The 14,909-nt window shown below is 40.2% G+C and overlaps 1 protein-coding gene and 1 non-coding gene across 3 annotated transcripts in view; both read right to left on the reverse strand.

Moving 5' to 3' along the window:
- Positions 1-14,909, reverse strand: part of LRMDA (leucine rich melanocyte differentiation associated) — a 1,115,615-nt gene that overhangs the window by 205,900 nt on the left and 894,806 nt on the right. The gene's annotated exons all lie outside the window — the stretch shown is intronic.
- LOC113632681 (U6 spliceosomal RNA) lies at positions 2,644-2,746 on the reverse strand. Its single transcript, XR_003437919.1, has one exon. It is a non-coding gene; the product is annotated as a U6 spliceosomal RNA (small nuclear RNA).

Raw genomic sequence — 14,909 nt, forward strand, 5'->3', positions numbered from 1 at the left:
TGTAAATCAGGTTATCTCTGAAAGAACTTAAAGCAGGTGAATGAACATTCAGTTGCTTCATATCTGGCATTTCTCCTATAAGGAATGCCAGGGCCTTTACCAATAGTACCACCAAGTATTGTGGTCATAAAATGAACAAAGTCTAAGGATTTGCTTTTAGCTTGTTTTAGGCCATTCACTGTTCTCATTCTTCAATAAGAAGAAACAGCCACCGAGGTGAAGGTGGGTGCACCTCTCCATGTGTGATGGCGGGCTCTGATTTGTCAAGGCTCTCTAGCTGTTGTCAAGCAGGCTCTGTACACACTTCAACCGGCATGACTGTGTTTGTCTTTCCTGTTTCCACAATGGCCTCTAAGGTCCTCAAAGCCAGCTGAGTCCTCATGCCCCGTGACACCAAGCACAAGGATGTGCACGATAATTATGATACCACATCTGTAGACGGGGAAAGAAGGAACCACTAAGGCCAGGCTTACTTGTAACCTTCCTAAAGGGAGATTGGAGGTGGGAAAATTCTGGAAATCTGGGTCTCCACAGCCTAGGCTTTGTGGCTCCCTCCTCAAGAGTGTGAAACAGATGACCCTCTGGTCACTTCCATTTTACGCCTCCCCTGCCCATCGGAGAGGGTAGTTTCTGCAGCCGGTCTGCTCAGGGAGCCACTGGGCTTCCTCACTGTCCATGCTCAGACAAGGGAAAGTACATTAAGAGCACTTTCCTCATAGGCCTGGACAAACTAGAAGAAAGTTTAAGATTTCCATATCCGGGGGTTACGCTGTTCCAGACAGTGCTTTGGATGATTTCAAAAAAGCCATCCAGCTGGGTACATGCAGCTACAGACACAGAGTTTGGTGAGTGGAGCCTAGGCTCAATTTTGATTCTGCTGACTTGTCCCCTTGGTTTACAGAAACCCTGTAGTACTTTCTCATCCTTAAACCTAGGACCCAGATCAGGTTTCCAAAGGTCTATCTCCTCTCTTCTGAGTCCCACTCTGATGTCCCTAGCTCTACAAAATCCCCTTGGCTCTATTCAAGAAGAAAACTCCCAAGACAGCTTCATCAAAAACAAAAGTTCCAACTCAAAAGTTTCAGCCCCTTTTATACTCTCAACCCCACCCCCAGCCCAGTGATGACCTCACAGATGAGAAGGACGTTGGAAGAGGTGGGGAGGGTATCCATACCTCCTCTTGTCTCTTTCTACATCCTGCCATTTCTTTGTTTGCACTCTCAACCTTGTTCTACCTTTCTCATTTGACTATTTCACTAGCTCCCCCCTAACTTAACTTCTTTGTGACCAACTTGGCCCATGTGTCCCAGAGTGGAAGAACAAAAATTCCAAAGCCACTGCTTATACCCTCCCCATGCCAACTCCCTCCGTGGAATTTTGTGACCCAAAGATGACCCTGGCCTACATACTGGAATTTTTTTTTTTTTAACCATAAAAGAACTATTTCTGCAAAGAATTTTGAAGTTGTCATTTTCATTTTAAAAATAAGATGATAAAACACACACACACACACACACACAAGCCATTATTTGTAAAATGCCTACAGATGATGAAGAGGAATGCATATCAATATATACACAGACATACAGATGAGTGAGCGAGCACATGTGTGCGTATCTAACCCATGGGGGCCAGAATGAACCTCTCAGATGAAGAGAGTGGCTGAATACTAAGGAAAATGACAGGAATCAAGAGCGTTTTCAAATTTCTTCTAGCTTTTCCTTCCACCTGTCCCTCCAAATTTAAAAAAAAAAAAGTTTTCTCAGAATTCCATTTAAATTTGGTACCTAAATGAGCTTCAGAAAGCAGTCACATGGATGGCAGAAACCCAGGGGTTACAAAGCAGGGGTCTCATTGTGGTATGAGAATGATTGCTAGCTAGAAAGGGGGATTTTCTAGTCCTCTTCTGGTATTGCTTAGCTAAATAAACTCTGACACCTCTGTGCCTCGATGCTTGATATCTCAGATTCTTTCCAGGGTTTACTAGTGTTCTGTGGTTATATTATTTAAAAATTATGTGGATATTTGGAATAATGATTACCATGTCCATGACGACCACCACTGCCACCATCATTGTCATCCTGACTTCTCTTCTTTCCAGACCAATCTGCAATTGCCTAGTTATACCTGTACCTTAGGAAGTGAACAAATAATTGATTTCCTCATTTTGCTATATATATTTCCTATTTGCTATATATTTCCTCATTTTGCTATATATCTGGGTAGTGCCAAGTTCAAAATTCACGAGTGCCAAAGAGCCCAGTGCAAGGCTATCTCAAACGCTAATGACGGAAGACCCTTCTAATTGGGTTTCCAAAGCAACTGTCAAGGGGAATAATGGAAATTCCAAGAAAACTTGATCTTCAGAGAGCTTGGGCTCTGCTTATGATCATGAGTTTGGGCCAGGTTCAGACTTTTCAAATGCTATTCCAAATACTCCCTAACCCAATAATTTGGGGCTATTCAAATACTAACTCAGTGTCCCTTCCTGTCACAATCAGCATTCATGCAACACTTTACACTGTAAACAACTTATGAAGTTGTACATGTCACTCCCCCACGACAGGAAAAAATGAGACTCGGTTCCTCAACCCAAAGATATCTTGGACGAGGTCATCTTCTTTTTTTTCTTTTTTTCTTTTTTTTAATATAGAATGCTTCATGAATTTGCATGTCATCCTTGCGCAAAAGCCACACTAATCTTTTCTGTGTTGTTCCAGTTTTAGTATATGTGCTGCTGAAGCAAGCATGGGAAAGTCTTTTTGAGAGAGAGAGAGAATGATAAGTGGTAAAAATCACAGGTTTTGGAATCACGCAGACCAGCAATAACTTTAAATATCTAGGTTAAGAGAAAGTAGCATCTGAGAATTACCCACATGTGTTCTTTGTAAGGATTATTCATTCCTTACCTCATCAGATACAGTTGTTGGCACAAAGCATGTACTCAATAAATATTTATTGAACTAAATTATCCATCCTCATATTGAACACATTTACTTGCACTTAAAGGGGGCTCCGTAATCTCTCGGCAACCTGATCCTGTGCTCCTTGCGGTTCCTTTAAGGGCGAGTTCTGGGTTTGGGATACTGATGTCTTTGTCCCACCTCATCCATAAAGCCTTCCCTGACAACTCTAGTCTACCCTACTCTCCTTTTTCTGAATCCCTGTTGTAATTATTCCAGGTTCTACTCACTGTGGCACACGCGTGATATCTTATCTTACCATGTAAAATGTGTTTCATAAACACATCATCCTTCCCAGGAGCCTATAAATTCCTCGAGGGCAAAGGCCATATTTGATATTTATTTTGTATGTCCCATGGCACACAACACAATATAAAATCCATAGTACGCTTTGAACAAGTACCTGTTAAATTGAGTTGAATTTTAAGGACGGTACCCTACTGCCAGTGATAACTTCCTTTCAGAGAAGTACTGAAAGGCAGGATTGCCTATATTCACCATTCATTTCACCCAGACTAAGCCCATGGGCCTCTACGCTATAAGCGCTAGTTAGGAAACAAAGGATCAGAAAGCAGCTGCTTACTTTCAACAAAGAGATCGTATTTCAGCCTTGGATTGCAGGATTTCACGTATTAGTCACTTGTGACTCTTAGCCAAACCCCTCGGTGTTATCAGGAATAAAAAGTAACCCAGAGATATGTCAAATATCAATTTCCAATTACTTTCCTGTGACACATTTCTGCCACTTGGGACAACTCTCAAGGGATCTGTTGCCCCTTATCAGCTCAGATTGGGTTTACCTTTCAGTCAAACAGGCAACACTCGGCAGTGCCCTGTTTAGCCTCAACATTACATTGTCCTCCTCTGACACTCAGATTCTCTTGTGAAGTCTTCAATATTGGCTTACGCTGTCACTGGAGACCTGGTCCAAGTGTGGAAGGCCTGATATTATACCCTGAACCATATGTGTTGGGGTGGGATGGGGATAACTCTAATGGCTGTGGTGAGCTGTTTTTGGTTTTCCAAGTCTTAATTTGCATCGAGATGTTGAATGCAGGAACAAAGCCGCGTGCAGGACTGGCACATCTTCAACTCTAGCCAAGGGGGGAAGAAATAAGAGAGTCTCTAAAAGTCTTCGCTTTGATACTCAAAACACAGAACAGCATTTCTACCCTCTAGGTCACAGAAGGCAGGCCACAGACTAATTGAAAAAATCTTTGGTATTAGGGATGTTAGAACTGAGGATCTGCACAAAACCAGAAATCACATGTCCCCTTTATTACAAAGTAATGGAACAGAATTTGGAGAAACCAGGAAACATCTCCGGGTCTATAAATCAGTCCAGTTGGAGGGAAACACAAATGACCAGCACCTGGAATGAGCCTTCATCTGGAGTGGGAGACCAGCCTAAAGAGTCGGACTCCGGGGCCAAGGCTCCAGACCGTGCACTGTGATTAATGACTTGAGTGAAAGGTCTCAGTTGAGGCTGAACAATTAACTTGTTCTCTCCACGTCTCAGAACTCTCCACAGCATAACTATGTCTTCCCTGATTGTTCCTATTTACCAAAACGCAAGCCAGTCTGGGAAGCTTCGAATGTGTCATCATCAGACTGTTTCTGACAATCAGGAGAGCCCTGGTGTTTGTTAGGACTACTTTCGTCAAATCATCTGTTTCGACTCTGCATGCAAGCCTCAACCTTTCAGTTCCTTTTCAAGTTTAAGAACCATCCAAATGAGGCAATGGCATTGGCCTCGATCCGTCGGAAAAAAAAAAAAAAGTCCACAGCTTGGAGGATTGCAAATGGACAGCATATGGCCTGGCTTGTTTCTGGTCACTCCCCCAAAATTTCTTAGGGAATTGAATGTCCATGAGATTAATGGTTCCCTCCTGTCCTGCCTTTATGCTCTGGAATAGGTTTCTCTAATCTCTTTCAGATCCTCTAAAGCATTTACATTAAACCAATCATTCCTCCTGAATCTACAACTGAGATATGATAAGACCTGCTAGAACTAAGGAAGTCTCCAAACCTCTCTCCCTTTCTCCTGGAGTCAATCTGTAGATGGGAAAGAAAGGCAGGTGCCCCAGAACCTGATTCTGAATGAACAAGTACCCAAGAGGCGTATCCAAGGAATCCAGTTTCCTCATTTGACCTTCCACAGCCGCTTCATTTGTGACAAAGGGGTCTACCAAAAGTGGACATGGCCCCCTACAAGGTAAGATTGGAAGGGTACTGAGTGCCTTGCCCAAGAACATCCACCCCACGGACCTGCCACAGGGACTGACCCTTCAACTCCCCTTTAGCCAATACCATTTCTCTCCGGGAAGGCATCCTGTCTCCAGAAGACATATCAAAAATAAGAACAATAACAACAGTGATGACACTAATAACAGAAGTGTCATCAACTACAATAATAACATACATGCATATAGCACTTACTATGGGCCAGGAACTCCTTGAAACAGTTTGTTTATATGAACTCATACAATCCTCACAACAACTTTACTAAGGTAGGTATTACTATTATACCCATTTTCCAGAGAGAGAGATACAGAGGAGTCAAGTAACTTGCCCAAAGTCACAAAGCCACCAAGTGGTAAGGTGAGGATTCAAACATTCGTCTCATTCTTCATACCACCCTGTACTGCAACTACGTTCTCTAGAGGTATGGTCTTCCCCCACCACTGTTGATGAAGTTAGAGAAGCAATCCTTCTAGCATAGCACCCACTGAGGCATCAGGCCTGGTGAATCCTGTTTCTGGTACTCAGTGTGTAAGCTCAAATGACTTCTGAGTCTCTGAGCCTTAGTTGGTCTCATCTGTAAAATCAGTAGGATAAAAAGAGCTCCCTTGCAGGGTTTTAGTGGGATTCATGAGATAATGCATATACACGCCCTAACACAGTGCCTTGACGTGGCAGCTGCATACAATGGTAGCTGTGGTTACGACTAATCAGATTAGCTAATATTGACTAAAGGAGCTGGAGAAGATCAGGCAGAAGCAATCATAGGTTGGAATAGGATATGAAAATGCAGGTCAAAATGGTGACCCCAAAGAAACTAGGATACTAACAGGTACTGATGAGGAATACCTACCTTCTTGGTCTGACCCAAGTTATGCAGCCTCTGGCTCGGCTTATCCCCATGAAAGAAAAAAATTCAAATTTATATATATATATATATATATATATATATATATATATATATATATATACACACACACACAAAACATCAAGAAGGAATGAACAGATGTCCAGACTGGGATAATTAGAATATTCTCCCTGAAATTCCTAGTACGAAAGAAGAGCAGTACATCCTTCACAGCCTGTGCGGCTGCCCCAGAGTCACGCTTGGAGCTGCGTCCTTCACTCCTCATTTCCTACATGTTCTGGCCGACCCCTGACACATCACATTCTTTGCATCGATAAGGACTGGTGCCAGAACACACTAAATTGCCTTTGACTATATTTAACTGATCTAGTATTTGTTTGATTCTTTCTTGTTGCACCATTTTTCACTTTTGACTTTATAATCCTCTGCTGACTTTAAATAAAGCTTTGCCAGACTACCCAAGATAGTTTTTAATAGAGATTTAGGGGCTAGGTTGTGCTGTGGTTTGGATTCAGATTCTCCTGCAGCAACAAGGGGAAATTAACTAGGTGGTTTCATCTCAAGTGCCTGTTTATACTCGGAATGGACAGAGAGTCTATCTTTTTCCAAGCCTTGTAATCATGACACTACAAAGTGATATTCAAGAAAGAAAAAAGCTAGGTAGCCATAGCTTCCACACCACAAAACCACTACACAGTGTCCCTGCAAACCCAGATGACTGGAATAATATACAGACAGCAGTGGAATCACTTGCTGAGTGACAGGGAGGAATTTGACCACATTCTACGCTAGGCCAAAGACGATGCTTGCTCTCCTTAAGCTAGGGAACTCAAATGACCCTTACAGCAGCTATAGGAGCCTGCCTCCTGACACTCCTCGCTCCTCCGTGCTATCCCTGGTCCCCACTGCCTTCTGCCCAGATGAAACACTGGAAGCCAGCTGGCCTTCAGTCACTGGGAAAGACACCAAGTCAGATAAGAGGTCAGTACCCAAAACTAACATTTGTTTTTTAGAGAAGAATTACCTTAATTACTTGTTGAAAATATAAAATTGGTAAGTCAGTAAGAGTTTGGTTTTGTCTCATTCATTATTATCCAATGCTTGCTCCATTGCAAAGGAAGAGGTAAAACATATGTAAAGTATTGACAACAATTACTTTAAAAATATCTGTATATTCATCACCAAGCTTAGAGATAAATAAATTTCTTGGGTTGTTTTTACCAGATTAGATTTCTTTGCCTCTACCTTCCACCAATGGTAAATGCAACTGTGATTTTTGAGTTTTTAATACCAAGAGTTTTCTTCATAGTTTTGCCACAAGTGTAAGGACTCTTCGAAAATAGTGCTTTAATTTGCATTTTTGAACTCTCTATAATGATAGCATACCGAATCATTCAAAGAGGCTTCTTCTCTCCCAGTTTTGTATATTCATCCATGTAGGAAGTTACCCAACTTTATTTAATGAACCATTTGGGTTGTTTCCAAGGTTTTTTTGTTTTTCGGTGTTTTTTTGGTCTGTTTCTTTATTTTGTTTTGTTTTCCTCCCACAGAAAATGCTATGAATATCATTCACATTGATTTGAGCACACACAATAGCTTTTCCTGGGTTAGAGTTTGGGGAGCAGAATTGCTGAATCATAGAGTTTGCATATATTCAAATTCACCAGAAAATAACAGATCGTTTTCCAAAGCAGATATACTAATTCACACTCCCACCAAGATAACTTCTGAATTTCTGTTGCTCTACAACTTTACAGCACTTGGTACTGCCAGATTGCTTAAATTTTGCTGAACCAGTGAATACAAAATGTATCTTACAGTTTTTTTTTTTTAAACTTCTTTATTGGAGTATAATTGCTTTACAAGGGTGTGTTAGTTTCTGCTTTATAACAAAGTGAATCAGCTATACATATACATATATGCCCATATCTCCTCCCTCTTGCGTCTCCCTCCCACCCTCCCTATCCCACCCCTCTAGGTGGTCACAAAGCACACAGCTGATCTCCCTGTGCTATGTGGCTGCTTCCCACTAGCTATCTATTTTACATTTGGTAGTGTATATATGTCCATGCCACTCTCTCAATTCGTCCCAGCTTACCCTTCCCCCTCCCCATGTCCTCAAGTCCACTCTCTACATCTGCATCTTTATTCCTGTCCTGCCCCTAGGTTCTTCAGAACCGATTTTTTTTTTTAGATTCCATATATATGTGTTAGCATATGGTATTTGTCTTTCTCTTTCTGACTTACTTCACTCTGTATGACAGACTCTAGGTCTATCCACCTCATTTCAAATAGCTCAATTTTGTTTCCTTTTATGGCTGAGTAATATTCCATTGTATATATGTGCCACATCTTCTTTATCCATTCGTCCGATGATGGACACTTAGGGGGTTTCCATCTCCGGGCTATTGTAAATAGAGCTGCAATGAACATTTTGGTACATGACTCTTTATGAATTATGGTTTTCTCAGGGTATATGCCCAGTAGTGGGATTGCTGTGTCATATGGTAGTTCTATTTTTCGTTTTTTAAGGAACCTCCATACTGTTCTCCACGTGGCTGTATCAATTTACATTCCCACCAACAGTGCAAGAGGATTCCCTTTTCTCCACACCCTCTCCAGCATTTATTGTTTGTAGATTTTTTTGATGATGGCCATTCTGATTGGTGTGAGATGATACCTCACTTTAGTTTTGATTTGCATTTCTCTAACGATTAGTGATGTTGAGCATCCTTTCATGTGTTTGTTGGCAATGTGTATATCTTCTCTGGAGAAATGTCTATTTAGATCTTCTGCCCATTTTTGGATTGGGTTGTTTGTTTTTTTCATATTGAGCTGCACACACTGCTTGTAAATTTTGGAGATTAATCCTTTGTCTGTTGCTTCATTTGCAAATATTTTCTCCCATTCTGAGGGTTGTCTTTTCGTCTTGTTTGTGTTTTCCTTTGCTGTGCAAAAACTTTTCAGTTTCATTAGGTCCCATTTGTTTAGTTTTTATTTTATTTCCATTTCTCTAGGAGGTGGGTCAAAAAGGATCTTGCTGTGATGTATGTCATAGAGTGTTCTGCCTATGTTTTCCTCTAGAGTTTGATAGTGTCTGGCCTTACATTTAGGTCTTTAATCCATTTTGAGTTTATTTTTGTGTATGGTGTTAGGGAGTGTTCTAATTTCTTTCTTTTACATGTAGCTGTCCAGTTTTCCCAGCACCACTTACTGAAGAGGCTGTTTTTTCTCCATTGTACATTCTTGCCTCCTTTATCAAAATTAAGGTAACCATATGTGCATGGGTTTATCACTGGGCTTTCTATCCAGTTCCATTGATCTATATTTCTGTTTTTGTGCCAGTACCATACTGTCTTGATTACTGTAGCTTTGTAGTATACTCTGAAGTCTGGGAGCCTGATTCCTCCAGCTCCATTTTTCTTTCTCAAGATTGCTTTGGCTATACGGGGTTTTTTGTGTTTCCATACAAATTGTGAAATTTTCGGTTCTAGTTCTATGAAAAATGCCAGTGGTAGTTTGCTAGGGATTGCACTGAATCTGTACATTGCTTTGGGTGGTAGAGTCACTTTCACAATGTTGATTCTTCCAATTCAAGAACATGGTATATCTCTCCATCTGTTTGTATCATCTTTAATTTCTTTCATCAGTGTCTTATAATTTTTTGCATACAGGTCTTTTGTCTCCTTAGGTAGGTTTATTCCTAGGTATTTTATTCTTTTTGTTGCAATGGTAAATGGAAGTGTTTCCTTCATTTCTCTTTCAGATTTTTCATCATTAGTGTATAGGAATGCAAGAGATTTCTGTGCATTAATTTTGTATCCTGCTGCTTTACCAGCTTCATTGATTAGCTCTAGTAGTTTTCTGGTAGCATCTTTAGGATTCTCTATGTATAGTATCATGTCATCTGCAAACAGTGACAGCTTTACTTCTTCTTTTCTGATTTGGATTACTTTTATTTCTTTTTCTTCTCTGATTGCTGTGGCTAAGACTTCCAAAACTATGTTGAATAAGAGTGGTGAGAGTGGGCAACCTTGTCTTGTTCGTGATCTTAGAGGAAATGGTTTCAGTTTTTCACCATTGAGAATGATGTTGGCTGTGGGTTTGCCATATATGGCCTTTATTATGTTGAGGTAAGTTCCCTCTATGCCTAGTTTCTTGAGGGTTTTTATCATAAACGCGTGTTGAATTATGTCAAAAGCTTTTTCTGTATCTATTGAGATGATCGTATGGTTTTTCTCCTTCAATTTTTTAATATGGTGTATCACATTGATTGATTTGTGTATGTTGAAGAATCCTTGCATTCTTGGGATAAACCCCACTTGATCACGTTTTGTGATCCTTTTAATGTGCTGTTGGATTCTGTTTGCTAGTATTTTGTTGAGGATTTTTGCATCTATGTTCATCAGTGATATTGGCCTGTAGTTTTCTTTCTTTGTGACATCTTTGCCTGTTTTGGTATCAGGGTGATGGTGGCCTCGTAGAATGAGTTTGGGAGTGTTCCTCCCTCTGCTATATGTTGGAAGAGTTTGAGAAGGATAGATGTTAGCTCTTCTCTAAATGTTTCATACCATTCTCCTGTGAAGCCATCTGGTCTTGGGCTTTTGTTTGCTGGATGATTTTTAATCAGAGTCTGAATTTCAGTGCTTGTATTGGTCTGTTTATATTTTCTATTTCTTCCTGCTTCAGTCTCGGAAGGTTGTGCTTTTCTAAGAATTTGTCCATTTCTTCTAGGATGTTCATTTTATTGGCATATAGTTGCTTGTAGTAATCCCTCATGAGCCTCTGTATTTCTGTAGTGTCAGTTGTTACCTCTCCTTTTTCATTTCTAATTCTATTGATTTGAGTCTTCTCCCTTTTTTCCTTGATGAGTGTGGCTAATGGTTTATAAATTTTTGTTTATCTTCTCAAAGAACCACCTTTTAGTTTTATTGATCTTTGCTATCGTTTCCTTCTTTTCTTTTTCATTTATTTCTGATCTGATCTTTATGATTTCTTTCCTTCTGCTAACTTTGGGGTGTTTTTGTTCTTCTTTTGTTCTTCTAATTGCTTTAGGTGCAAGGTTAGGTTGTTTATTTGAGATGTTTCCTGTTTCTTAAGGTAGGATTGTATTGCTATAAACTTCCCTCTTAGAACTGCTTTTGCTCCCATAGGTTTTGGGTTTACGTGTTTTCACTGTCATTTGTTTCTAGGTATTTTTTTGATTCCCACTTTGATTTCTTCAGTGATCTCTTGGTTATTTACTAGTGTGTTGTTTAGCCTCCATGAATTTGCATTTTGTACAGATTTTTTCCTGTTACTGATATGTAGTCTCATAGCGTTGTGGTTGGAAAAGATACTTGATATGATTTCAATTTTCTTAAATTTACCAAGGCTTGATTTGCGACCCAAGATATGATCTACCCTGGAGAATGTTCCATGAGCACTTGAGAAGCAAGTGTATTCTGTTGGTTTTGGATGGAATGTCCTATAAATATCAATAAGTCCATCTTGTTTAATGTATCATTTAAAGCTTGTGTTTCCTTCTTTATTTTCATTTTGGATGATCTGTCCATTGGTGAAAGTGGGGTATTAAAGTCCCCTACTATGATTGTGTTACTGCCGATTTCCCGTTTTATGGCTGTTAGCATTTGCCTTAAGTATTGAGGTGTTCCTATGTTGGATGCATAAATATTTACAATTGTTATGTCTTCTTCTTGGATTGATCCCTTGATCAGTATGTAGCGTCCTTCTTTGTCCCTTGCAATAGTCTTTATTTTAAAGTCTATTTTGTCTGATATGAGAATTGCTCCTCCAGGTTTCTTTTGATTTCTGTTTGCATGGAATATCTTTTTCCATCCCCTCATTTTCAGTCTGTATGTGTCCCTAGGTCTGAAGTGGGTCTCTTGTAGGCAGCATATATACGGGTCTTGTTTTTGTTTCCATTCAGCCAGTCTGTGTCTTTTGGTGGGAACATTAATCCATTTACCTTTAAGGCAATTATTGATATGTATGTTCTATTACCATTTTCTTAATTGTTTTGGGTTTGTTATTGTAGGTCTTTTCCTTTTCTTGTGTTTCCTGCCTAGAGAAGTTCCTTTAGCATTTGTTGTAAAGCTGGTTTCGTTGTGCTGAATTCTCTTAGCTTTGCTTACCTGTAAAGGTTTTAATTTGTCTGTCGAATCTGAATGAGATCCTTGCTGGGTAGAGTAATCTTGGTTGTAGGTTTTTCCCTTTACCATATCACTTTAAATATGTCCTGCCACTCCCTTCTGGCTTGCAGAGTTTCTGCTGAAAGATCGGCTGTTAACCTTATGGGGATTCCCTTGTATGATATTTGTCGTTTTTCTGTGTTGCTTTTAATATTTTTCCTTGTATTATTTTACAGTTTTAATTCACATTTCCAAATGTCATTTTTTTTAAATAATCATTGAGCAATTTTTGTATATTTTGAAACTTCTTTGTTCAAAATAACCATGAAATGCAGTGTGTGTATAGATTAGGTGAGATTCTACGGATACAGAGAAAGACACTATGTACAGAGACATACAGGAGTCAATACGTCTCTTATCTGTATCTGCTATTCACACTTACACTTAAAGCTACAGCCCATGGTCCAAGTCTGGCCTGCCACTTGTTTTAGTAAACATAGTTTTATTGGAACACAGCCATCCCTGTTTGGTTACTTATTGCCTACAAATACTGTCATGCTACGATGACAGACAGAGCTGAGTAGTCACGGCAAAGACCATCTGGCCTCCAAAGCCTAAAACACTTACTCTCTGGCCCTCTATAGCAAAAGTTTGCTGACCCATGATTTAGAGCATCTCCACTGGCAGGCACAGACATCTCACATTCAACACGTTCCCTTGAATCTGTTCCTCCCAAATGCCGTTCCTCAGAAATGGCTCCACCTTCCACAAAAGTACTCAGGCCAAAAACCTGGGAGTCATCTCATGCTCGTCCCTCCTACTCACCACTTACAACCTGCCAGTGGATACCTCGTACTCAAACTTCTCAGCACCATTCCTCTGAAGACTTCTTCTCTGTATCCACTGCCAGCCCTTCGTTCAAGCCTTACGTTGACTTACGCCACCCTCCACCTAATAACCAAGCACTCAGTGTCCCCCAGTTTCACAGCACTTGTAACACTTCACTGCATTTTGTCTGCTATCTCCACCTAAATTATAAGTTTCTTAAGGACAGGGACCCATGCCATTTCTGCACACAGTACAGTGCCTTGGACAGCAAATCCTCCTTAGTCTCCCGTAGGCTGCCTAGTCCTTCTCATTAACCACTGAGGGCCTGACATGATAAGACATTTGTGGCTGCCACACCACTAGCCAGCAGGGTTTGGAAATAGTCCCTACTCTCTTAAACCTCATGGCTGAGAGGACTCGCAAAAAGAGACTCCTCTTCAGTATCAATGCAGTGGTCCTCCAATTGCTGTGTGCAGAGGAATCATCAGAGCTCATTAAAAATAACAGAAGCCAGGATATCACCCCAGGCTCACTGAATCAGAATCCCTGAAAGAAGGTGTTCAAACATCTTTACCTTATGGACGTTCCCTAGGAGATTCTTTCGTAGGCTTGAGAAGCACATATCTAATAAGGAGAGCTTCCTGTATACATTCCCTTAGTCCTACCCCACCCTACCACATTGTCTGTGATGGGTAGCTAACAATATATGGGACCCACCCCACCTTTCTGCTTGGGTACCAGAGGTTCCCTAAGCTCCTCCACCCTCCTCCAGTAGCTCAGAAGAAGCCTGATTTGAGGAAATAATTAATCGCATCCTTTCCTCAGGGCTGAACTCTGGTTTTCATCGAAAGGGTTGCATTCCTGGTTAATGACGGGGTCCAACCCCTACAGTGAGCATTTTTACTGCTCAACACATCTAAAATCAAGAATCTCCTGTTATATCCTAGTACCACTCCCTTTTATGTACCATCCCTCCTAGTACCTGCCTGAGGGAAGAGGCATGCAAACATTTGTAACGTGTATATTATAAAATTGCTTATTTGAATTTTTACTGTCCTCTTCATTTCCAACATATTACAGACCATTTAATATGTAAAAACAAATGTTAATAGGAGGGTTGGACCAATGAAATACCAATAAGATGCTGTTAGTATTTATTAGAGATTTTTCTTATTAGACTTAATTTTTTCCTAAATTGCATGTGACCCATTATCATTATGTTTGGTGGATAATATAACAAAACAAAATTACCAGTCCATTTCACTCAAGGAGAAAATCTAAGGTTCCTTGGGTTTTATAATATCAAGCATAGCACAAATTTAAGGAATTTTTCTAGTGCTGCACTTGGAGATTTTTAGGGATCTATTTTCCTCAGAGGCATGTAAGTACTAAAATTGCATTGGATTGCGTTTTGCTCTCAGCAGGTGAGAAAGTGCATAGTCAATGGGTTACGTGCCATTCTTTATTTCCATTTTCTGCGGTCACACAGAGGTATCTCTCAGGTGGTTGTTGAAGTTTACTAGACACTCAGGAGTCATCTCCTGCTTTCTTTAAATGGCATTTATAATCTGTAACAAAACAGGTCATCTACGAAGCCACTGGTGCAGTACACCTAAACTCTGCTTGCGTTAGTTCAGGTTGCAGAGATCAGATCTTTTGCTATGAGATTCCAACAGGGGGAAAATTGCATCACGTATCTAAACAATATTTATAGGACTGCAAACATCGAAACAAGGTCTAACGTAAGTGCTGAAAATGACAGAACACATGAATCAGTATATAGGGGATAAAGACTTTCAGAATATGCAGGTCCACAATAACAAAGGGGCTATGCAAAGATCACACCAGTAATTGTGTTGCACCTTTATTTATCTGTAC

Source organism: Aethalodelphis obliquidens, unplaced genomic scaffold, assembly GCF_003676395.1.
Source record: "Aethalodelphis obliquidens isolate GAN/ISIS:26980383/991018 unplaced genomic scaffold, ASM367639v1 scaffold37, whole genome shotgun sequence".
Lineage (NCBI taxonomy): Eukaryota > Metazoa > Chordata > Mammalia > Artiodactyla > Delphinidae > Aethalodelphis > Aethalodelphis obliquidens.